Genomic DNA, 24,215 nt, shown 5'->3' on the forward strand with positions numbered 1-24,215 from the left:
TAAAAGCTTGTGTGCTTGCTTAACTTGACATATTTTGAGTAGTTAGCAGATCTACTCAGTGTCTGGTGATGAAATTGTAGTGCACTGTTGAAACACTCAGGGTCAGGAACTTCATTTTCTAATGACAATTGGTTAGAAAAATACCATATTGTAGAGACAATATGATGTCAGCAAAGTTGAATGAAAACTTCAGCCATTTAAGCTAAATGAGAAAAAGGCATTTTTATTCTAGGGAAGTATGACTCCATGGGGAGCTAAATTGAATAACTAATAGCATTATAATTATACCACTAAATTTCTTCAGGTCAGATGAGAACTTATTCTGTGACCTTAAAAAGTCAGTTGCATTTCTTTCACATGATTCACTTTCTGTGTCAGTAAAATAGGTATATCAGTGCTGACTAAATTTTGGAAATTGATTTGAGATCTACAAGCAAAAATTATACAAGCAATATTATTATGTTTTTATTGCAGCTGGTAGTGTGAGGGACTACATACAACTAAACAGTGCAGCCTGATAGCCTATCAACAAAATTTCAAAGCATATTAGAGGAAGCAAGCTTTGCATCTATTCCTTAAATCACATCAAAATGATATGTATAAAACCGGTTATTCAGCATGTAAAATTATGTGTTACCTTTGTCCCTAATTACAAGTTACCCAAGGATAATGAAATACTGATAAGGGTATGATAATTTCAAAGCTAGGAGACCAACTATCTTCCTCCTTCAGTTAACATTTTTAATTAAGATCGGTATGAAGCATAGTCAGATTGATGCGCAACTGATAAACATCATGCCTTGTTGTTTCCATCGTTTTGACAGTTTAATGAATTGGGTTCCATTGCTGATACCACAATTCTGGTTTCTGACTCCAGGTTTCCTGCATTTGAACGTGTGTGTGCGTGTGTGTGTATGTATGCATGAACACATGCACACGTGTATATGAAATGAATCAAGTTTACTTTTGCCCATCTTCAAGACAGAGCTAATATAATAGTAGCAGCTTCAGCATGTATATAGTCACCCAGTAATTATTAATAGAGCTGCTCTCAAGAGTCCAGCAGGAGCATAATGCCTTGTGGGACACTTACTATGAAGGGAAAGAAGAGCAGAACCTTAGCCTCAGCAATTTAAATAGTGTGAAAGGACATGCTGGCCAGACTTGCCAGTGCTTTGTCTTTTAATTAGCTCTATACTGTCTTTGCTTTATCAGAGCATCTGAAGTGGGCTAAATGCTTTCCTGAAACTTCAGGAAGGCACAATTCCTAACACAACTCACCATCTAAGGGCAGAGGGGTGAGTAGACAAAATCTGGGGAACAAGAAATATGTATTTTTATCTAAGTCACCCAATTCACCCATGGACTCTTTAGAAGGGGCTTCAGTATAGAGAAGATAATAGCCGTGCTGGTGGGCTATATCATACAGCAGGTACTGCATGGAAGAACACAGTGGCACTTGTAAAAGAAGCTAACAGCAAGTAGACAAAGGTGGGAACATCAATGAAGTGTTTAGGGTGGGGCAAGCTTAACAAGGGAGGATCAATAAGGAGGGGCAAGGTTGTAAAGAGCTTTGAAGATTGCAACAGGAAGTTTAAATTTGATGCTGTAGCCAGCACTGGCTTAAGGTGAGACACACCCAGTGTTGCCTCATGTGTACATGTGGGTTTTTTTTTAGAATTTCATATTATGACTTTTATCATAAGACTCCAGCTTCTGGATTCATGGGATTATAATGAGACTCTCAGATTTGATTTAAAAAATAATTTCTAGTTCGCACAAGGGCTGAGAAATGTTTTGAAACATGTGAAGTAATGGCTCAAACATTGTAAGTTAAGTCCCAAGTATAGTTATCTTTTAACATTTCTTGATTTTTATTTTTATATTAGTCACATGATTTGTGGTGACTGATACATACATGGTACATGATTTGAAATGATCAATACTGTGCATAGTGACATGAAGATCTTAAGGGCCTGTCCGGCCACTAACTTGGATTTACGGCAGCAATTTGATCTTCTTCTCCTCCTGCCATTTCTGAGAGAATGACATCTTCCCCTTGGGGTGTACTAGACTGTCTTTCTCCCCAGTCCCAGAGAGACAGGGTGACAGTAGATAGATGTTAATTAGGGCCTAATGATAGAGGATGGGTAACTAAAGGAGGGGAATAACACTGATAGGCAAGGAAGATGACTTCAGTTGTTAAGAATTTAAATTATTTGGAGAAGAGCAGCATGCAAGTCTCAGAAAGTGAGATAGGAGAAGCCTTGGTTTTGTATTCTGTTTTGTCATGAATGTAGTTTCATAAATATAATATTTGTACTATGTCAGGGTCTTTGGCATTGGCTTTAGTAAAGAAAATTGGGGTCAAACAGCCTGAAGAGGATTTTCAGTTCAAACAGCACACTGCATTAGTGTAGCATCTTTTCAACATCTTTATCAATAATTTGGATGTGGGGGTGAAGAGCTCATGGGCCACATTTGTGGACAACACCAAGTTATGGGAGAGCATGTTCATGCCTGCAGAAAAGTTACAGATACAGGCAGACCTAGACAGACTGGAGAGATGGGCAAACTGGAACCAGATGAGGTTCTACATTGAAAAGTGTAAAGTGCTCCATCTGGGGGCAAATAATCCCCAACATACCTACAGACTTGGTGGAGACAATTTGACTTGCACCACAGCTGAAAGGGACCTTTGGGGTAATAGCTGACCATCACATGAACATGAGCTGTCAATGCGATTCTGTAGCTAGCACGGCCAACAATACTCTGGCATGCATCAACTGATGCATCTCACGTAAAACCAAGGAAGTGATTCTTCCACTGTATTCAGCACTAGTGAGACTGCAGCTGGAATACTGCATCCAGTTTTGGGTGTCACACTTCAACAAGGATGTGGAAAAACTTGAGAGGGTCTAGAGAAGAGTTATCCATATAATCAGATACTTGCAAGACAGACCATACAAGGAGAGACGGAGGGACTTGGGCCTCTTAAGCCTAAAGAAGAGAAGACTGAGAGGGACTTTGGTAGTAGCTTACTGCTACATCAGGGGAGTACATGAAGAGCTCAGTGAACAACTGTTCACCAGGGCACCCCTGGGGAAGACCAGGAGTATTGGATACCAACTCCTGGAAGATGCTTCATGCTCAATTCTAGGAAAAATTTCTTCACAGTCAGGGAGTCTAGATTGTGGAACAAACTCCCTCCAGAGGTGGTGCAATCAACTACCCCGGAAATCTTCAAGAGGAGACTGGGCAGTCACCCTGCTGGGGTCACCTGACCCTCAGTTGTCTTTCCTGCCTAATGCAGGGGGGCTGGACCCAATGATCTTGCAAGGTCCCTTCCAGCTCCTAACAACCTATGAATCTAGAAGTAAAAACATTTTTAAAAAGGCTAGGGAGCCACCTTGTGGATAATGCAAAAAGATCTCAATGGGAGTAGTTCTGCTTTGCTGGAAATTCAAGGGCTACTGTTTTCTGTATACAGTTCAACTTGGCAATAGCCACATACTTGGTTCCATTAGCTGTACTCACAGCATACGGCTCTTCCACTGATTAAAACCAGTCAGCAAGAAAATGAGTGACACAGGAATGGGGAACAGAAGTGAGGCTCTGAAAGAGTAATGTAGAATGTAACAGGCCCAGAGAGGCCTCATGGTGAATGATCCACATCCTAAAATACATGGCAAGTCAATCATTTTCTTTGAGAGACAAGGCGAGTCTCCCACTGTTCAAGTGATTTTTTTTAAAAAATCCCATGGTTGATTTTCTGTATAAAATCCCGTCTGTGTAAGACTTTAGTTACAGTGTTACACATTGTTACACATTGTAACACTGTAAATAGGGTGAGGGAGAGGGAGAATTGTTACCTTTTATCAGCATAGACCAGTGGTCTCCAAAGTGTGCAAGATGATCCATTGGGGTGCAGAAAGAAAATATTAGAACTTGTATTTATGTTTATTTTTTATCTAAAAAAAAAAGAAATTAAGCATTAGTAATATTTAATATACAGATTGACACTGGTGCCCTCACTCGGTCCATATGTCAAATAAATATACATATATTGGGGGTGCGTGCTCAAAATTTTTTTTACTGATGGGGCGTGCAATCAAAAAAGTTTGGATACCACTGGTGTAGACCATGGGAAGGAACACTTCGAGAGGCTGGACACCTTCAAGTCAGCTGGCCCAGACAATTTACACCCCAGGGTACTTAAGGAGCTGGCAGGCATCATAGCTCAGCCACTGGCATGGATCTTTGAGACCTTGTGGTGCTCAGGTGAAGTGCCCAAAGATTGGAAGAAAGCCAGTGTGGTGCCTATCTTCAAGAAAGAGAGGAAAGTCGATCCGGGGAACTACAGGCCCATCAGCCTGACCTCTATCCCAGGGAAGGTCTTGGAAAAAATTATCAAGGAGACCATTTGGCTGGCTAAAAAGACAAACTGGCTAATGGAAACATCCTGAGGGATAGCCAGCATGGTTTTGTTGCCAGTAGGTCTTGCCTGACCGATCTCATCTCCTTCTATGACTAGGTGACATATCACCTGGACAAGGGAGAAGAGATTGATGTTATATATATTGATTTTAAAAAAGCCTTCCATTTGGTGTCCCATGATCATCTCATGGAAAAATTGGCCAATTACGGCCTCGGCCACATTACAATCCTATGGCTGGGGAATTAGCTCCAAGGTCAGACCCAGAGTGGTAATAGATAGAAGTAAATCATCGTGGTACACCATGACCAGTGGTGTCCCCCAAGGCTCTGTCTTTGGGCCTATACTCTTTTATATCTTTATTAATGATGTGGACACCGATATCAGAAGCAGACTGGCCAAGTTCGCCGATGACACCAAACTTTGGGGTAAAGTGTCCACACCTGAGGACACCGTGTTGATCCAGGCCAACCTAGACAGGCTCAGAAAATGGGTGGATGAAAATCTGATGGCATTCAACACTGAAAAATGCAAGGTACTTCACCTTGGGGAAGAAAACCCGCAGCATGCTTATAGGCTTGGCAGTGCTGTGCTTGCTAGTCCCATGATTGACCACAAGATGAATATGAGCCACCAATGCAATGTCACAGCTGGTAAAGTGAGCAAAACCCTGGCTTGTTTTTGGATTTCAGGGAACATGCAAAAAGTCCCTGGATTGAGTAGTGGAGGGTACTGACTTTCACAACTCAAGCCTGTCTCTGCTGATATCCCAAATAGATCAGCTCACACAGGTCAGAGAACTTCCCAAAACACATGCCTACAATCTCAGTGTGAAAAAGGATATTAGATGAACCTTATTCTAAACCAGGATCAATTTTGGAAAGCTGAAAGCACTGAAAAGAAAATCAGCCAGGTTTCCTCGTTGGCAGTGCAGTGATAATAAGCAAATAACTCCCGAAACTGTATTTGTCTTTTGCAGCCTTTCATAGAGGAAGGCAGAGTAATCAACATGTCCTTTCTTGACTTCTGCTTCCCATGTTTATAATTACAGTTTCCCAGTTTCCTTATAAACATTCTGGCAGGGCTTCAGAGTCTAAAAAGAGAAGGTGTGCATATACTTACTGTTTTCACAACAGGATTTACAAAGGTACAGAAAAATAATTAAATTTCTAGGAAGCCATGAAGTCTATGGACATTTTTAGAATGGAACCATAAAAAGGTTTTTATTTTTTTAAATTCATATATGTTTAAATATAGCCAGAGCCAGAGCAATACTTTTATTTAATCACATGTCATTGCTGGCTTTTGTCATAGGTAATAGAAAATTCAAGATTTAGGAATTTTCCAGTTGTTCCCTGCCTCACTATCTGTTTTTCAGATTTCTTTCTAGTGGAACAATCAGCCAGATTTTAATTGCAGTCCAATCTGTTAAAAGCCCATTTGGGCCTACTTCCTGCTGCAGGACCATCTCTGGGAGAGCTGGTGGACAGACTGCTTCAAGAGGACACAAGGATTCCTGGAGTTCTCCTGAGCAGTATAGAATGCCAGCAGAACCAACTTTCCAGGAAGTATGACCTATTCACCCAGTCTGATACATAGGCCATTGTGGAAAGACAGTAGAGAAATAATGTTCTACTTTTCCCATGCCACTGCTTAAAATCTTAGAAACATTTTGGACCCCAATAGGTGCCCACCAAACAAACATTCCATATTTCCATGAAAGCAAAAGCTGCAGTTGTCATTGGCCCATGTGTGATATTTTCCAAAGAATGGAAACATTCCTTACTTCCTAACCTGTATGTAAGTATAGAGAGGCTCTGACCCTGAACCAAGGGATTGGGACAGATATTACACATAAACCGGTTTAAGTAATTAGAAACTGATTTAAACCTGTAACAGAACAGATGTTCGGTGCACATAAGCCAGTTAGAAAATGGCTGAAACTGGTTTGAGATAAACCTGGTTGAATGTAGTATCAGACTTAACTGATTTGGGTCAAACCAGTTTATACAAAGTCTGTCCCAGACCCCTTGCTGGTTTAAGATAAACCAGACTCCCCCCGCATCCCAGCATACTCTCTGGCCTGGGTGGGGCTCTCTGTTCCACAGCAGGGCCAGCCAATTACTTCTGGTCTCTAGCTGCAGCTTGGGCAGAGACTGCGGGCTGCTCCCTCCTCCCCACCTCACCACTCCCTACTAAGCCTTGCTGAGGAGGTGTCTGTGTATTAGCTAGCAGACCACATGCTGGCTACAGTCCATGCTGAATCAACAGGCAGAATCAACAGGTAGTTGGTAATGGCCCTCTGTTGTTTTCTTAATGGGGTGATAAACACTGTTATCAATTCTGTGCTGGGCTAATCATAGCATCCTGTCAAGGCCCTGCCATGCTCCCCCCAGCTCAACGCTGGGGAAGGGAAGGGAAGGCTGCTCTAGAGCCCCCCAGCTTCTAGCCTGAACCACTGCAGGCATGTGCTGGCATTTCTAAGATGTCTGTACAGTTACAAAGTGATTTAGTCTAGCCAGCTTAGACTAACCTGCAAAGATTGAATCAATTCAGGCTCAGGCTTTTTGAATGTCTCTTTAGCCAAGATGTTTTTAAGGAACTAATTTGAGCTAATGTTAGAATGTAGTTAAATGGCAAAGCTACCTAATAGATACAGTAGTGGCAAAACTTTTTCCTTAGATCAGTGTTTCTCAACGTGTGGTATGTACGTGAGACACAAGCAGCAGGTACGTGGGTACTGTGTTTTGGTCTTTGCCTGCTTGAGCTGAAAGTTCTGGCTGCCACCCCTCCCACCGTGTCCAGTGCGCCAGGGCTTTCACTCTCTGGCGTCAGTGTGCCAGGGGATAGGGAGAGAGGCCCCATGTAGGCTGCTTTGCCCTGGGCTGCAGTGGAAAAAGTGGAACTCAGCTTATGGAAGTGAAACCAGAAGTCCCATGGTGGGACTTCTGGTTTTGCTTTTGCTGTGTTGATTGCCAGGGCGTACGTAAGGTACCAAAGGTTGAGAACCACTGCCTATAGTTAGCAAAAAGCAGGTGGTTCGGTGTTGTTTAAACAAATGAAAACTTATGAAATCTATTTTAATAGAGAAGTTGCCTAATAAAGATAAAAAGGGAAAGAGCTAGGAATAAATTATATGCCATTTTTGTCTGATTCGGTGTTGTATTTTTAAAGGGTATTTTCTCTTTGTGAGGACAAAACTGTCCACTTGATGGCCTAATTAAGAGGATTCTAATGGTAACAATGTTGTTGTAGTATTTTTCTTTTTTGATAGGAAACTATTTGAAGGTTAGGTAAAATTATCCAAATTTGTAATTGGACTTTAAAGGACTTTGAATTGTGCCCACTTAGTATTTCTTGTCGCAGGTATACAGAATTATTATGGAATCTGAGGATCTTGCATCTCATAATGAATTTACCTTCATAATACGCCACTGCAGGGGAGAAATGTCATTGCCATCACTGACAGGTGGGCCTAGATACTATTTCCACACTTGCAGGATTAGACTTTTTGTAGGAGCAGACACCAGGAATTCTCAATTGTATTGGTACCAAATTTTACTTTGGGAAAACTGTGCCCAACAGCTTCTTATTGTGGCAGTAATGCCTTTCCTCATTTTTTCAACTTTAATAGTTTAAAAGATGAAGAATATGCATGCAATATAGTGTTTTACCTCTCCTGTGTCATGTGTTATCACTTTATGGTATATGTAACAGGTTCCCCATTGAGACCCTGTTGCTAAGGGAATGGGGGCAGCCGGAAATAATTATACCACGAGGAGGGCAGGACCCCAGCCCTAAGGAGCCAATGGCGACTAGACTCCGGAGGATAAAATGGAGAGGAAGAGGAGGAGGGTTGCCTTCAGGCACCAGAGTGGAAGCACCGAGAGGAGCTGCAAGAGAGGGCAACCTAGAGAGAAGGATCTGGGAAGTGGGACCCAATCTAAGATCAGAGGGGGCAAAGGGATCCTGAAGCCCAGACACTGACTGACCTGGATACTACAGGGACAGTGGTGAGTAACGAGAGGAGTGGAGCTGCACTGTGTACAGGAGCAGACGCTGCTATCGAAGTTCGGGGAGGCTCCGGTGAGTTGAAGAGGTGGCGAGAGGGGGAAGGACTCCTATGCAGACCCCGGGAGGGTCTGGAGGACTCTAGGACGCCCCAAAGGGGAACATGGTGCTGAGGTCCGGGAGATCAAAGGAGAGCCGCGGAGGCTGCACACCGGCTCTGCCAGGGGAAAACTGCAGGCGGCAACTGTAACAAGCCGCTAATTGGCTCATTAGCTGTCAGGAGAGGACTAACCGTGGCCGTAACAAGCTGCTAACAGAGTAATTGGATGAAGGCGACGCGGCTTTCCTGAACTGTAACTCTAGAACGGGGGCTGGCTCAGAGGCTGGAGACCCCAAAATTAACTCTTCGGACTGTGATCTCCTCCCACCCCCACAAGAGGGGAGTTCCCTGTTAACACCTGCAAACCACTGAATAAAAGCAAAAAAAGGAGAAAACTAAGTTTATTTCAGCGTGGTACTTCCCGTGGGTACTTCCTCTCGTAACAACCACTTCCTCCCTATTTCATTTCTTTAAGATCCAAGTCGTGGCAGGCGCGAAACACGAGGATACAGGGGGTACTCAACGGACCTGCTGACAGTATAATTCAAACCATTCGGACAATGCCACTCTTTGTTAGCCTACATGATGAAAGAAAATGTGGTCATTCTACTTTCCTGATCATACTGCATGCTTTTTCAAACGAGCTAGCTGTTCCTGAGGAAAGATTGTTTAGTCAGATACAGTATGCAAATCTGTTGCATGCGGAGTACTTCAGGAAACCAATTATAACCTGAGGGAAGAGGCCAGTACATGCTTATATAAAGACATTTTAAATGCCAGGGAGCTGAGGGCCTTATCCTGGCTCTGATTGAAACTACTGGGTGATATCTGGCTATCACTTGAGTCAGTGAGAGTCAGCCCAAAGACGCTCATCACTGCTGACTGTACTTGAATGTTTTATTACAATGACAGTAAAATGTCACAAAAAGGCTCTACACCAACCCCAAACTACAGTTGCTATTACCATCATCTGAATTTCAAAATGCATTAACTATGATGAGAAAAGATCATTTAATTAATTCTACTGATTTTTAACAATGCAGTTAACTGTAATTACCTTTGTCCAACACTAGTAACATTTAGTAATTTATAATTTGTATATGTACATATTACAAATGCAAAGTTACAAGCAAAGATACAACTAGTATATGCTCCATCATTAGAGCAATTCATGCCATTTTTGTGATTTGGTACAGTGAACAAATATAATAGACCATGCACAGGGGTAGCTTAAGTAACCAGCTCCTTTATTCTGTTGTCTTCCACCCATAAACAAGTCTGTGTTTCCAGCAATGTTTATTTGTAGGACTTAAGAAGAGAAAAATTCCAGCTTCTCCTTCCCTCTAGATTATTTGTTCCTAGACTGGAAAAATTTAGTATCTTTCCAGTTTGGGAATAAGTTGCACTCTGCAGACACACTCTGTTTCACAGAATTTTGCATAATCATCTGCTAAATATACTGCAGCATGTGGTTACCACATATCATTTGGCAGCTTTGTGGCTGCTGTGGGATTCCTCCATTAGGAATTTCAGACATAAATTGCAAATTCTTGCATCCTAAATTAATAAATCTGCTAAAGCAGCTGTCTAAATTGTTCCCACAAAGTTGTGTCTTCATTGCCTCTATATACGGAGCATTACCAACGTTCATGATTTCTGCTGGCTCTGTTGATAGCCCCCCAAAGACTGTAGAAGCTTGAGCCCCTTTGCCATCCTGCCTGGGAGATGACACCATCTGTGGTGAGGAGTGAGGGAGAAAGAGCCGAGCAGCTCAGGATGCCCATACTCCATCCTCCCCTGTCCCAGCCGCCTGCAGAGGGTTCGGGATTGAGAGTATGGTCAGGGGTAGAAAGGTAAGAAAGGTTTATTAACTTAACAAAAACACGACTGCGCACAGATAACAAAACAACAGACAGGCAATAATAATTCACATCGGCAACTTATCGGCAGTCCCCTCTGATGCCTGATGTGCAAGTTTCTCTTTTGCAAAGCTCAGTGAAGTCAGGCATCACCGATCGGCGCTGTCCAGAAGGACCCTGGTATTCAGTCTTTGGGTTCCTCAAGGTCCACAGGCCCACTGATCCAGGCCAGCAGCTAATCTTATATCAGTACTTCTTTCACAGAGCTACATCTTCCTTCTGAATGATTTCTGTGTGTGCCAGCCAGTTTATAATTTCTGAGTTATGCTGATAACTTACAGCCATTCAGATTCTTTTTACTTTAACTGTCCTTAGACTGACCAATAGCAGTACAAGCCTTGCATTCTTTTGATAAGGTTAATTTTAACTACACCACAGGGGCTTACTACTTCAAGGCTTTGCTAAATTTCCTAGCCCTAACTTTATACAAGGCCTTATTACATCTTAAACTTTAATTAGGCTCTTAAGAACACCATATAGCTTAATATCTGAACAAATAACAGAAAAACACTTGATCTAATCTTCATAGAACCTTCAGCAAGCACCTTTAGCACACAGACATAATTTTTAGCTGTCACACTCCCCCTCTTCTGAGCACTGTGCCTCTCTTCTCCCCCTCCATGTAAGTCAGGCCTGGGAAAGTAGAGGACAGGACTCTGCTGCAGGGCACACAAAAACCCTTGGAGTTACAGTAGGAGCTCAGGTGAAACTAGGGGCCTAGTTGCATGACTTCAGAGGCCTGACTCCTAACATTTTAAGCTGTTGGCTATAATGCATGTGTCCTACATTTTGGCAAGGTAAAGGAAAATTGCTGGAATATGCCTGTTTTACATGTGCAAATGCATTTGCATGTACAGTCAGTGCAAGATCTGTACACATAGGGGCACACAGTGTAAGTGCATGCATATTTTGAAGGTATAGGGTAAAATAGGTAAAATAGCCACATTTTTAAATGTGTCTACAAAGCACTGTTATCTGTATAATATCTTGTGTGAAGAAGGTAGCCTCTACAATGTTGAAATAAGTTTCCTAGTTATTTTTAGATTTGTAGAAAGGTTTCTGCTAAGATTATATATGTTGAAAAAGCCTCCCACAAACCAAGGCTAAAAAATTGCTGTGAAGCTTATGTTGACAACATTAGATATTCATGCACAACCCTTAGCTTCAGAAGGTTTAAGGAGGTGGTGTTGATGGCATAGAGATTATCTCCACCCACGTTAAAAAGCAGCCACAGCTGACTAACTCTGTAACAGCAAATGAGAAAACAACATAGTCTAGCACAGATTAGCTTTACATAAGGAGAAGCTTGCTTTCCTGTGTGAAATGGATCCTGGAGAAACTTGATGAGACTCTGAGATGGAATCAGAACATTCAGAATGGTTGGTATGCCCATCTTCAAGAAAGAGAGAAAAGTAGATCCAGGGAACTACAGGCCTATCAGCCTGATCTCTATCCTGGGGAAGATCTTCGAAAAAATTATTAAAGAGACCATTCTTGACAAACTGGCTGATGTCAACATCCTGAGGGACAGCCAGTATAGGTTTGTTGCCAGTAGGTCTTGCCTGACCAATCTCATTGCCTTCTATGACCAGGTGACATATCACCTGGACAAGGGAGAAGAGATTGACATATACTTTGACTTTAAAAAAACCTTTGATCTGGTGTCCCATGATCTCCTCATGGAAAAATTGGCCAACTGTGACTTCGGCTACATCACTGTCTGATGGCTGGGGAATTGGCTCTGAGGTCAGACCCAGAGAATGGTAATAGATGGAAGTAAATCATCGTGGTGCGCTGTGACCAGTGGTGTCCTTCAAGGCCCTGTCCTTGGGCCTATATTTTTTAACATCTTTATTAAAGATTTAGACGTTGGTGTCAGTAGTGAACTGGCCAAGTTCGCCAATGACACCAAACTTTGGGGTAAAGTGTCCACACCTGAGGATAGGCTGGTGACCCAGGCCGACCTCGACAGGCTCAGAAAATAGGCGGGTGAAAACCTGATGGTGTTCAACACCAAAAAATGCAAGGTACTCCACCTTGGAAAACCCCCCCACAGCATGCGTCTAGACTCAGCAGTACTATGCTCACTAGCACCATGGCCAAAAGGGACTTGGGGGTCATGATTGACCACAAGATGAATATAAGCCACCAATGCGATGTCACAGCTGGTAAGGTGAGCAAAACCCTGGCTTGCATCCATAGATGCTTCTCAAGCAAATCCCAGGATGTCATCCTTCCGCTATACTTGGCCTTGATGAGGCCACAGCTGGAGTACTGCATCCAATTCTGGGCTCTACAATTTAAAAAGGATGTGAAAAGCTTGAGAGTCCAGAGGATAGCCATGCGTATGATCAGAGAGCAGGATTACAGGCCCTATGATGAGTGGTTGAGAGCCATGGGGCTCTTCAGCTTGGAAAAGCGCAGGCTCAGGGGTGCTCTGGTATCTGCCTATAAATATATAAGGGGTGTACATCAGGATCTGGGGGAACGTCTGTTCACCAGAGTGCGCCAAGGGATGACAAGGTCAAATGGTCACAAACTCCTCCAAGACCATTTCAGGCTGGACATAAGTAAAAACTTCTTTACTGTCTGAGCCCCCAAGGCCTGGAATAGACTCCCTCCACAGGTGGTGCAAGCACCTACTCTGGACTCTTTTAAGAAACATTTGGACATCTATCTTGCTGGGATCCTTTGACTCTAGCTGACTTCCTGTGCCTGGGGCAGGGGGCTGGACTCAATGATCTTCTGAGGTCCCTTCCAGCCCTAATGTCTGTCAAATCTATGAAATCTTGCTTCCAGACCAGGACCACTATGTTGGTCCTGGGTTTCAGCTTCTATTGCACTCTCTCAGGCCTATCTGTACCCTTCTTGGGCTGGGCCTTTGGCCCTCATTTTGGGTTGTAGGCTGTTCAGCCACATTTTCACCCCTATACAACTGCAGATTCTCTAGCCTTACCTCTGTCTTTCTATCCTTTTCTACCACTGGGCCCCAGCCCCAAGTCTTGTTCTCTTAGGCTGTAGCACTGTTGGTACTCTATCCCTAACAGGCTTAGCCTCATGTGTTTCTACAACACTAATAGAACACATTGAAGTGCCCATTAAGTGCAGTACCCCTCACCACCAACTCTTTTTAAAGTCATGGTAAGCCACAATGTTGCATACTTTTCAACTTCCCCTTCACTCCCGCAGCTGAGCTGCACCTTTCTTTCCCATTTTCAAGACCATCTTCACTGGTCTTAAATACCTGGCAAACATCACCGAACAGGGCCCCAAACAGTTCACCCAGAATCCCTCTGTCACCCCCTCTCTCAGCCTGGTTAGTATGATTAGTGTGGTCTTACCCTCCATGAGGTGAAGCCAGACCAGGTTGCCCTGTCCCTCATCTGGATATAATTTTTTACAGCATCCCAGGACTCATGACAAGAACACCCAGTGCCAATCATGAGTGAAGGGTAATTAGCACATACTTCCTTGGCCAGGAGGGGGGATGGAGCGGGGGGGGGCGCATATCTGGAGTACAAACACATACTGAGCAGTGCTGAGCTGTGGGATAACCATGGCTTGAATGCTGTTGACTCTGGTGGGGCCCAGGCCAATGAAGTATGTGGTAAATCATGAGCATTTGGTTTTGGGCTAGTATTATACATGGTTTATACTATATATGTAAGTAAAAAAATGCTGTTCAAAAGTGCGCTTATGGACTATTTGTAGTAAAGCTTGCAGCTGTTTTGAAAAAGGGCTTATGCTTCAATTCTACATGAGTTAAGTGCATAGATACTTCTTGTACTCACCTGTTACATCTTCATGGAAAATAAATATCTTGAGAAAGAACACTGAGGTTGGTAGGTGGTCTTAATATACATCAGGGGAATGACCGGGATTTTTTTTCAGGGATCCTACTACCTCCCTTTTACCCTGTCCTGATCCCACCTGTAGTACTACAGATTTCAGCGCAACTCCAGGTACTCCTTTCCTCTCTTTCTCTGGTTTGCTCTCAAGGTAATGAGTGTACCACCGTCCCTTCCCTGTCTTGGTTTGGTTCTGTCTATTGGGATGATATTCCCCTGCCCTCCGTTGGGTTTGAGCTATTGCCTTCAAAGCCCTCTGTAAGGGTTAAGCAGCAATCAGCTGGTAACTGTCCTTAATGATTGGCCCTTATTGGCTCAGGGTCCCAGCCTCCATAAGTCTCACAACTTAGGTAGATGCCTACTGTACTGCTGTCCAGTGCGGAGTCCCCTTTCCTGGGTTCCCTCTGGATGGGGGAAAACTTGTCTTCCCTCCCCTGCAGCTCCTCACTCTGGCTTCTCCTGCCTTCAATTCATGCAGGTGAAGTCCCTCTTTGGTGAGACACTCAACCAGACAGGCATTCACCTCCTCCTCCCAGGCACTGCTTCCCCTCCTCAATCCCTGGTAGGTACCTGCATCTCTGGGGTCTGTCGGGTCGCTGCTCCAGTCTCGCCTCTCATCTTGGTTCTGGTCTCTTTGGCTTTCCCCTGCCCTGGGGAAATCTGCCTTCTCTCCCCATGTGCCCCTTTACCTGCAGTTCCTGCCTCAGGAGCCAATTCACCCTGGCCCCGCTCCCACGTGCAATTCCATTGGAGCCTGTGGGGGACTTCATTGGGAACACCTGGGTTCCCAGTGCTCCACGTTGTTCTGCTTTTCCCATCATGGTCTGACCACAGGTAAGTTCCCTTCTTGCCACTCTGGGTGGTACATCCCCTTTTTGCCCCGTAACAGGCCCCGTATTGGGTGTCCTTTTACAATGATATAGACCTACATGTTAGGTCACTGGTCCACAGTGGGGGCCTGTGCATGGGGTCACTTTGCAGTTGGATTGGATGCATAGGGTTGGACCAGTGCAGGGTTGGATCTGATGTTCATTGTTGGCCATGCGTGGGGTTGAGCTGGCATGTGGCTGGATCTGGCATGTGGGATTGGACTGATGCACAGGGGATACATCTACACAAAACGTTAACTGTTCAGTAGCCTAATAATACTGTGCAGTACCATGTCACAGCACAGACATTGCTAATACACTACTATGCAGTATTATTAGGCTACTGCACAGTAGCATCAGTAAAGGGGCATTCACTGGTGCGGTTACTGCTCATTTATTTAGTACTTGATTTTGGAAGTTGTAATCAAATGCACAGTAACCACTGTGCACTAATGAACATGTAGATGTTCCTCGGATTGTATCTGCACACCCATCTCATCCCGCACTTGGGATCCAGTCCACAGACAGCAGTCATCTGTACTACAGGGCAAAAGCACCATTGGATTATTGGATCAATATATAAAGAGTTAGTGTGGGTGGATAAAACAAATAGATGAGTGTTTTTTAAATACATAGCAATGTAGTAGAATTGGCACTTGAAGAGAAACAGAGGGACTTTTGAGTGTTTCCTTGGCTTTATAGTCAAACAAATGTCACCAGAAAACATGGTGTTTATTAGGACTGGAAAAAGCAATTTTTTTTCTAACTCTTTAATCCAGGGCAAATAAAGACATGTGGAAATACTTTTGTGCACCTGATGATTCTTGTCCATGTCCTCCTAGAACTCCCATGCAGCTTTTCTTCACTGGATAAAAACCCTCAATAGGGTAAGAGTAAAACTAGGAATCATTCCAATGCACGTGGCGGGCAGGTGCTGAAGCTCCAGTGTATCAGTGATCTAGCAGCAGACAAAATTAGGTGACCGAAGGAAAAGATTTCTAAGGTCCCAGAATGTGCTGTTTTGAGTTTGGCATCCTCTTCACACCCTGATGCAGGTGTCCCACTGTGACCAGAGAGGCTAAGGGGACTGTAAGGCCCAGAGTTCTTGTGAGGAACACTTTGGAGGGCTCAATATGAGCTTCTTTTATTGTAAATAGTTTCAGGTCTCTACTGAAGCTGAATGAAGCTGCATGCCTGGGGGACAGTGGTAGGGGATGTGGTCAGGAAATTGGGAAAAGGCAAAAGTGAAGGAGGAAAGGCCATAGGGTGAGGAGTCCTCAGATTCTGTAGTAGCATGGTAGAAGACTGTTGTATGGATGCAGGCTACCAGCTGAACACTAGGGTTAGGGCAAGTTGGTGACTCTGGAGTAAAGTTACTTTGAGATCTCACCTATACTACCCCCAGTCCTTGAACCAGCCATTATGTATGAGTGATAGCATTATAGGCACAGACAGAAGTGACAATTTTCACCCAGTCTGGCCCGTGAAAGCATTCTGCAGCCACAGCCAAACACAAATGGACAGCTGCAGTGTACCTTTGAAGGGCCTGATCCCATGACAATCTGAACTTTCATTACATGAGGGTTCAGATGAAGGCATTCCAAAGTGGAGTGCCTTCATTAACTTGTGTCTGCTTTTGGTGCTGTTTTCATAATAAGGGGTGGGGAAGGGAGTGGAGGGAACTCATTCTGCTGGTTGCCCAGCTGGCACTGGAGGGTGGGGTGGGTGGATTGGAGCCCTCCCCAAGGTGCGGGGCTCCAATCCACATCCCCCAGTCCAGCACAGGCTGGGGAAACCCCAGAATGGACCTCCCTTCTCTGCCTTCTCCCCCTCCTATCCTGAGGCAGGACCAGGGCCAGCAGACATGGTGCAGAGCTGGGGGAAGAGGCTGCAGAGATGCAGACTCTCTCCCTGGATTGGCTCCAAACTGCAGCTCGATGCCTCACCCTTTCTGTGTAGTGCCATGAGTTAGACTGGCTGTACCTTTTTGTGTGTATGGAAGCTGATGTAAGGAAATGCTCAAGGTAGATGCAGTGTTAACTCTCTAGTAATGTGGGATCTGACTTTATAGGCCCAAACTCAGATTTGTGTTATAGCCAGGAACATTGCTTCTAAAGGCCATTTAAATGTTCTACATCTAAAATATAACACAGATAACATTATCTCACACCATAAGCATTGCATCTATGATAGATAGATAGATAGATGAAGAAAGAATATATATATAATCTTAAATTTTAAAACATATAAATGTATACTTTAATAGTTTTATATAACACCAGTGTTTTATCTGAGGCTCTGTTAAGTACAAATTATGGTAATACAAATCTCTTAATTCCAGTGAATTTTTGTGTTTGGATGCTGTCTATTTAGACACAAATGGATGGGCACATCAGTTTGTGCCCAAATGGATGCTGCATTTGGACACAAACCAGTAGGCATCCTTATAATTGTATAATGTACATATAGGTAATGTAATGTATGTAATTATATTTTCAAATATGTCATTTAATATATATTGTTTTTAAATGACATTGATCAAGGTACACGGATGAATTCTCTGCAGCAGTAGCTGCTGCATAAATACGTATTAATTGAGCCCTTAGACAAATATATGAAGTGATAAATTATTCAGTACTTGTCCAAACAATGCAGTTGGGGATAAATTCATCCCTGATGCAATGTCATTGGCTTCAAAATGTTTATAATCAGGATAAGTTTGGTCTTCTGGTTTTAATTAAAATAATTCTTTACATGACATGAATGTACTTATTTTAAAAGCCACTTGGAGGTATATAGAGCTTTAGGCACAATCCTGGAAAAAAGATGTATGTGTGATCCTTCTGCAGGATCAAGGGCCCAAACCGTATGTGTCTGAGGGATGGTTTTCCCCCCGTTTTCTGGCATTATAACAGTGCAGGAACTTATTAGAGGTTCAGAAAAACATCCCCATCCTTGATCAATAGGATGTAAATGTGAGCGTAATTCTCTATTTTATCTTTGCTTGTGTCTTTTTGCTCACCCCCAGGATTACTTTCACAACACTGTCCTGTTAAACAGATCATTGATTTATATTGCACTCTAGAGTTTGATAGGAAATAAGCTATCCTTTGCTCAAAAGAAGTATCTGAGTTTCTGCTTCAGTACACAGATGTAAGCATCCGCTTCTCAAAATGTATTTTGCTTCCTGGGGACTTTTCATAAATCTGGGATTTCCAGTGCTCTAATTTTATTGCTTTTTTCTCTTTTAGCTGTTTGAAATACAGCTAAAACTAACACTAACAAGTTACCTGGTGCTGCCTGAAGGGAATAGTTATTTGGAGGGACTCTGCCAAAGGAGTCAGTGACCAGGGATGTGGAGAATTAATTTCTAGGCATGACTCAGAGCAAATCAGGTAGGCAATTCCTGCTAAGCTGCTAATTCAGTACTGTAACAGGAGGGTTTTACTGTTAGGTCTGTCTGTGCAGCAAAATGTTACCACAGTCATTAGCAGTTGCATTACCTGTCTCAGGGCTAAATGGGATTTCACAATCAGTGGTGAACCCAAGAGAAAATATGTTATGTATCGTGTCAGCTACCCATGATGAAACCTTGGGGGAGGTTTAGCTGGCACCGTGCTGCAACCAGTGTGTCCTGGCCTCCAGTGCTACTAAGCTATGACCTATCTCTATTGACAGCCATGCTCTGACACAATAATATTTCACAGAGTTACCTAGGCCCTCTGGGAGAGAGTTGTACTAGTCATAAATCAGGACAGGGAGGTCTAGGTCACACACTTCACACATCTGTGGCGTAATTTTTGAATTAACGTAAAACCGCAGTAAACTCATTGGCTCAAGGCTTTTCTTAAACTGATGTCAGTTGGGATCAATATAGAACCCAGTAATGAAGCCCTGCCTAGAGAGGGTGATCTTTTGCCTGTCAGCCCAAGCCTGTAGTAAACTTGTCCAGTTGCCTTTGGACCTGTGACAAGTGACATTACCCTAAATATACTGTACGACCAAATTGAAAGAGTTGTTTGAGTTCTTGTGCTTTCTTCCTGAATCATATCATTTCCAAACTTTCCATTGGATTTAAATGACTCATTTATTCATTAAATTGCAGCCTTTCTCAGCTATTTTCCCCACCTCTCTGTATTCAAAACATATGCAGCCATCTTAGCAGTTGATATTTTTCTACCTTTTTGGCATCTTTTATTGCAGTAGCTGCATGGAACTGTGCTTGATCCATTACAGCCACTTCTGAGCTTTTGGGAGTGGAGATAAAGGCATTTTTGGCTCAGTGTCTAATAATACTGCACATGGAGGATAAAAATTGTCATAAAGCCTCTTGATGTAGAAAAATGGGATTTGTTTTCTTTTTACTGTAAAGCAATTGGATTTCCTGAATGTCATGTGTCTAGGATGAGGAATCTCACTTGAGCTTTTTTTTGCAAGGAGAGAATCATGAATGTTTTGAGTTCCTTTCTAATTTCTGGGTTATCAAGGTCTTTCTTTAGTGAGATTTGTCACAACAAGGTGAACAGTATACAACAAAGGTGAAGATTCTTTTATATCTCTAGAAAATGATCATATACAGTTTAACAAAATTAATCTCTTTCCTATTGCTTTGTGGCTTCCTCCTTAGAATTGCTGGAAAGTAAAACTTCTTTTCCATTACCCCTAGTGCTGTGTAGATAATATTTTGGGATGTATACAATTTATAGCAAGTGTTATGCAAAGAAATAAAGAATTGTTTCATTTTATTGATGCATCTGGTGTGTTGATTTAATATGACAGGCAGGGCTAGCTTAATACACATAGATAATTCATGTACTCAGTGAGTTGCATCTGTGTTCCAGTCTTTGAATATTTTTCCTAATTTCTTACCCAGAAATAAGATTTGACTGCATCTATATGCATATCAGGATTCAACAGCATAGCAAGCCATATCTTATCTTGTTCCTGTACTGAAATGTATTTATTGTCCACTTCTGGTGTTTTCTGGTAGTAGGATGTGGTATATGATTCTCTTTGGGTTTCTTAGTATGCCTGCTTTTGGATTAACTTAATTTTTCTGCCTGTGTTCATTAACTGTTGTGAAAATGGCTAGCAGCATAAGTTAGAATTTGGTATTAATATTGAATGTGACCAAAGTCCACAGCATATTCTTAACAGATGGAGCTTGATCACCAGGGATCCTGGTTTTCTCAGATTGGACCCGTCTAGTTTGGCATAGGTGCTCTCTAGCAGCCTTGGAACGCACGCTCAGTTCAGGCCTTGGGGCATGTCCCCGAGACTTGGGTGTTGGGCTGCATTCAACCCTGAGGGAGGCCCTGACACTCATCTGCCATGACTTTATCTTCCATTCAGTAGCAGGACTCTCCCTCATGGAAACTCGCAAACTGGGCACTGCCCCTTGCGGGCATTTTTGGGGCTCCACCTCTCCTACACCCCAGCCATACGCCAGCCTTCAGGATGACCAGGTGATGGGTCGCCGGCTTGTCTCTTTGGTGTTCACTCCTGCTCTTGTCCCCTCTTGCCCGTCCCTCAGTGTCTTTTTTCACCCCAGGTGTCTATGGGGTCTGGGACCGGATCTGCCTCAACCTCCGCCTTGGCCCTATCTCTGAGCTGTTGGGTTCACCAAGACTGCCTCCACTCTTCTTGACTCTTCGGGTCAATTGGGGATGCTTCCCTGGTTCAGGCTGTAAGTGCCCTTTGAGGTACTAATGTAAACCAAGAAAAGAAAGAGACAGGAAAAAAGAAAGGAACAGTAGGGGTTCGGACCACAGCCCACCCCAGTCACAGGTCCAGCATTTGTGGTCGTTAGGATCCCTCAATGTCGTCCTCCTTGGGCTGGCTGTTGTGTTGAGCCAGGTGTTTACCCTTTTAAGAGAGCCGGGACCCTTCTGGTGGGTCCCTCTCCAGACTCCTGCAGATTCCCTTTGGCAATCCTGCAGCTGGGGGGGGGGGCTTTGCCCCCTATACCTGGTTTAGCTGCTGCCCCTGTTGTTTCCCCACTGCCAGCTTTTAAATCCACCGGAAGGCAGTTTTTGATGATGTCATCCGCCGGCGTTGCTCCCAATCGCAAATAAAAGCTGTTGATGAACCGTGCTGGTGGCTCATCTCAGTGCAGCGTGGCTTTTCCTGCCAGAAGTAAGTAAGCCCCCTCCTTAGGGCTTTTGGTTTTCTTTTTCTGGGACCTTACCCCAGCCTCAGGTCTCGCCATGGGAGTGGTTCCCAGAACCTCCGTTTGTGTTCCCCTGGGACACTGATAAAAGAAAAATCCCCAATTTTCAAGTTAAAAAATGTAACCCACAATCCACATTTTTCTGTGATCAAAATGAAACACCACTAATACATATATATGTATATACTTACACATACACACACACACACACACACACATATATATATAGTGGTGTTTCATTTTGATCACCAAAAAATGTGGATTTTGGGTTACTTTTTTTAACCTGAAAACTGTGATTAGTTTTTTTTATCAAAGAAAACCAGGATCCCTGTTGATCACTTTACTAAGGGAATTATAAGACGTGTTAACCACCAATAGCAGGGGACTGAGCCTAATGACTCATGCATCATTGTTCTTATGTTCCTAATAGTTCACTGAAGCCCAACACACATGCCATAGTTCCTTCCTAACACACATGCCACCCCCCACCCCCAATCCACATAATCTAGTCCTAAACTGACAGGAAAGCACAGTTTCCAGGTCTGTGGATGGCCAAAGAGCTGAGTGCTCTGAAGTCCCATTTGCTTCAGCAGAAAAGTGCTCAACACCTCCTTTAATTAGATGTTGATTGTCCGTTGCCCAACTTCGGAGTGGCTGGGAGCTGCAGGTCCCACAGCCACATGCTGTATGGGCCACATGCACCCAGGCACTTGCCACATGAAACAGACAAAGTACTGTGTGGGTGCCTCTAAACCCCACTGTGCAATCAGTGACTCTCACTGCACTACACTGGCACCTCTGCTCTACGTGGTATCAGGGTCCTTCAAGCTCCCTGGCTACAGGCTCCCTCAGCAGCAGTCAGAAATCAGCAGAAGCTGGAGGGAGGGGAAGCCTGGGGATATGGGTGACTGGAGCCTCCTGATCCTGGGTGGGCACCAGCAGCTGATCACCAACAAGGTGGGGGGGTTACTCAGTGGCTGATAACCAACTGGGGAGAAGGGGGTACCCCAGTGGACAATTGATGCCACTGACAAATCCAGAAGTGCTGGTGGCACTTCTCTTGGTGCCCCCACATTCTCGTGGGGAGCACCAGCCATCACTCCCCACTCCCTGGCTGCCAGCAGCCAATCTCGGGGGGGGGGGGCACATGCACCTTCTTTGTCCCCCCCTACGCATTGCCTATGCTTGGGGGCTTTGGTTGCAGCAGCAGGAAAGTGAAGTGGGAAGCATATTATCCTTTGTGGCCACATGCTGTTCTCAGTACCGGCAGATGACAGAACAAGGAGCAATGGTCTCAAGTTGCAGCAAGAGAAGTTTAGGTTAGACATTAGGAAGCATTTTCTCACTAGGAGGGTAGTCAAACACTGGACCAGGTTATTCAGAAGGTAGTGGAGAATCCATCCTTTGAAGTTTTTAAGACCTAACTAGACAAAGCTTTGGCTAGAATGATCTAGCAGAGAATGATCCTGTTCTGAGCAGGGGATTGGACTAGATAACCCCCTGAGGTTCCTTCCAACCCTAATTTTCTGTGATTCTATGCTGCCTGTGGGCTGTCAGTTTCACAGTCCCTGTCTATGGAATCTATTAGCTTAGCATGGGCTTGTCTACACTAGAGAGCCTCTGCCACTATAGCTGGGTCCAGCACAGTTATATCAGCAGAATGTCCCAGTGGAGGTTCAGCCTACACTGACAGAAGGGGTTTGTCTGCCAGCATAGCTACACCATCTTGCTAACACAAATTAGGCCAACAAAAGTAATCTTCTGTCTGCAGACCTATGTTCATCCCAAGGGTTTTGCTGGCACAGTATCGTCAGCCAGAGGGCATGCCTTGCAACATAGATCTGGCCTATGTTTCATTCTGTGTCTCTGGATAGGTTCTCAGCAATGTGTAGGGATTTAGCTGAGACTCTCTAATCTGGAAGCAATTAGGCCACATCAAGGTAAATTAGCCCATGTGCAACTCTGCACTGCCCTAGCTAGACTGCTTCCAGGATTTGCCCAGGTTGGTTAAACTGAGCTCAGGAATCTCTACAAAACAGTCCCTCACAAGAGCAATATTTTGTAGCTGCATCTCTGCCAGAGTTACGTTCAAAAATGCTGTGTAAGAAGAAAGCTGTTAATTTTGTAAAGCTAAACTTTGAAAATCTGGAAATGCCAGTTTTAAGGTTGACAAGATTATTTGGGTAAATGCTAGGCCTGTGCAAAGTGGCTAGTATTCACTTCAGATTCAGCCTGTTCAGGGGACAGTGATTCAATTCAGTGATTTGTATCACTGTCCCGAATTGATTTGGGCAAATCTGATGTGGAGATTCAGCTGCTACTGAATCAGCCAAATCTCTGAATCACACAGGCCACATCCCCTGCCTGCTCTCCTAGCCCCACCCACCCCAGCTCCCAGCTCTTTGGGGAAAAAAAGCCCCCACTCACTGGCTGCTGCTCAATGGGGGGGAAATCCCTGCTACCCCCCACTGCCCCATGCTGCATGAGGGGCTCTGTCACAAGCCCTTCAACCCCTGCTCACTCTCCCAGCACCCCCTTGGCTGCCCTGCCTGCTCCAGCTCCAGCCCTTTAAAAAAAAAAGCCCGAACTCACCAGCTGCTGCTCGGCAGGGGGTGGGTGTGAATGGGAGGTGATCCCTGCTGCCCCCCCCACTGCCCTATGCCACATGGGGGGCTCTGCACAAGCCCCCAGAAGCCCCAAAGCTGCTGCAGCAGCTGGTGAGCCTGGGGGTTTTTAAAGTTCCAGAGCTGGGGTGGGCAGGGGGTTGGGGGGCAGGCAGTGGGGATTGCTTCTCCACCAGGCAGCAGCTGGTGAGTGGGGGCTTTTTTTAAAGGGCTGGGAGCTGGGGCCAGGTGGGCAGCCAT

General features: G+C 44.2%; 1 long non-coding RNA gene across 1 annotated transcript; it reads left to right on the forward strand.

Moving 5' to 3' along the window:
* The first annotated feature begins 1,048 nt into the window (after positions 1-1,048).
* LOC109311658 lies at positions 1,049-20,089 on the forward strand. Its single transcript, XR_002101567.1, has 3 exons — positions 1,049-1,298; positions 14,792-14,875; positions 18,434-20,089. It is a non-coding gene; the product is annotated as an uncharacterized LOC109311658 (long non-coding RNA).
* Positions 20,090-24,215: the final 4,126 nt, after the last annotated feature.

The sequence above is a fragment of the Crocodylus porosus genome, unplaced genomic scaffold (genome assembly GCF_001723895.1).
Source record: "Crocodylus porosus isolate Cpor-Errol unplaced genomic scaffold, CroPor_comp1, whole genome shotgun sequence".
NCBI classification, from domain to species: Eukaryota; Metazoa; Chordata; order Crocodylia; family Crocodylidae; genus Crocodylus; species Crocodylus porosus.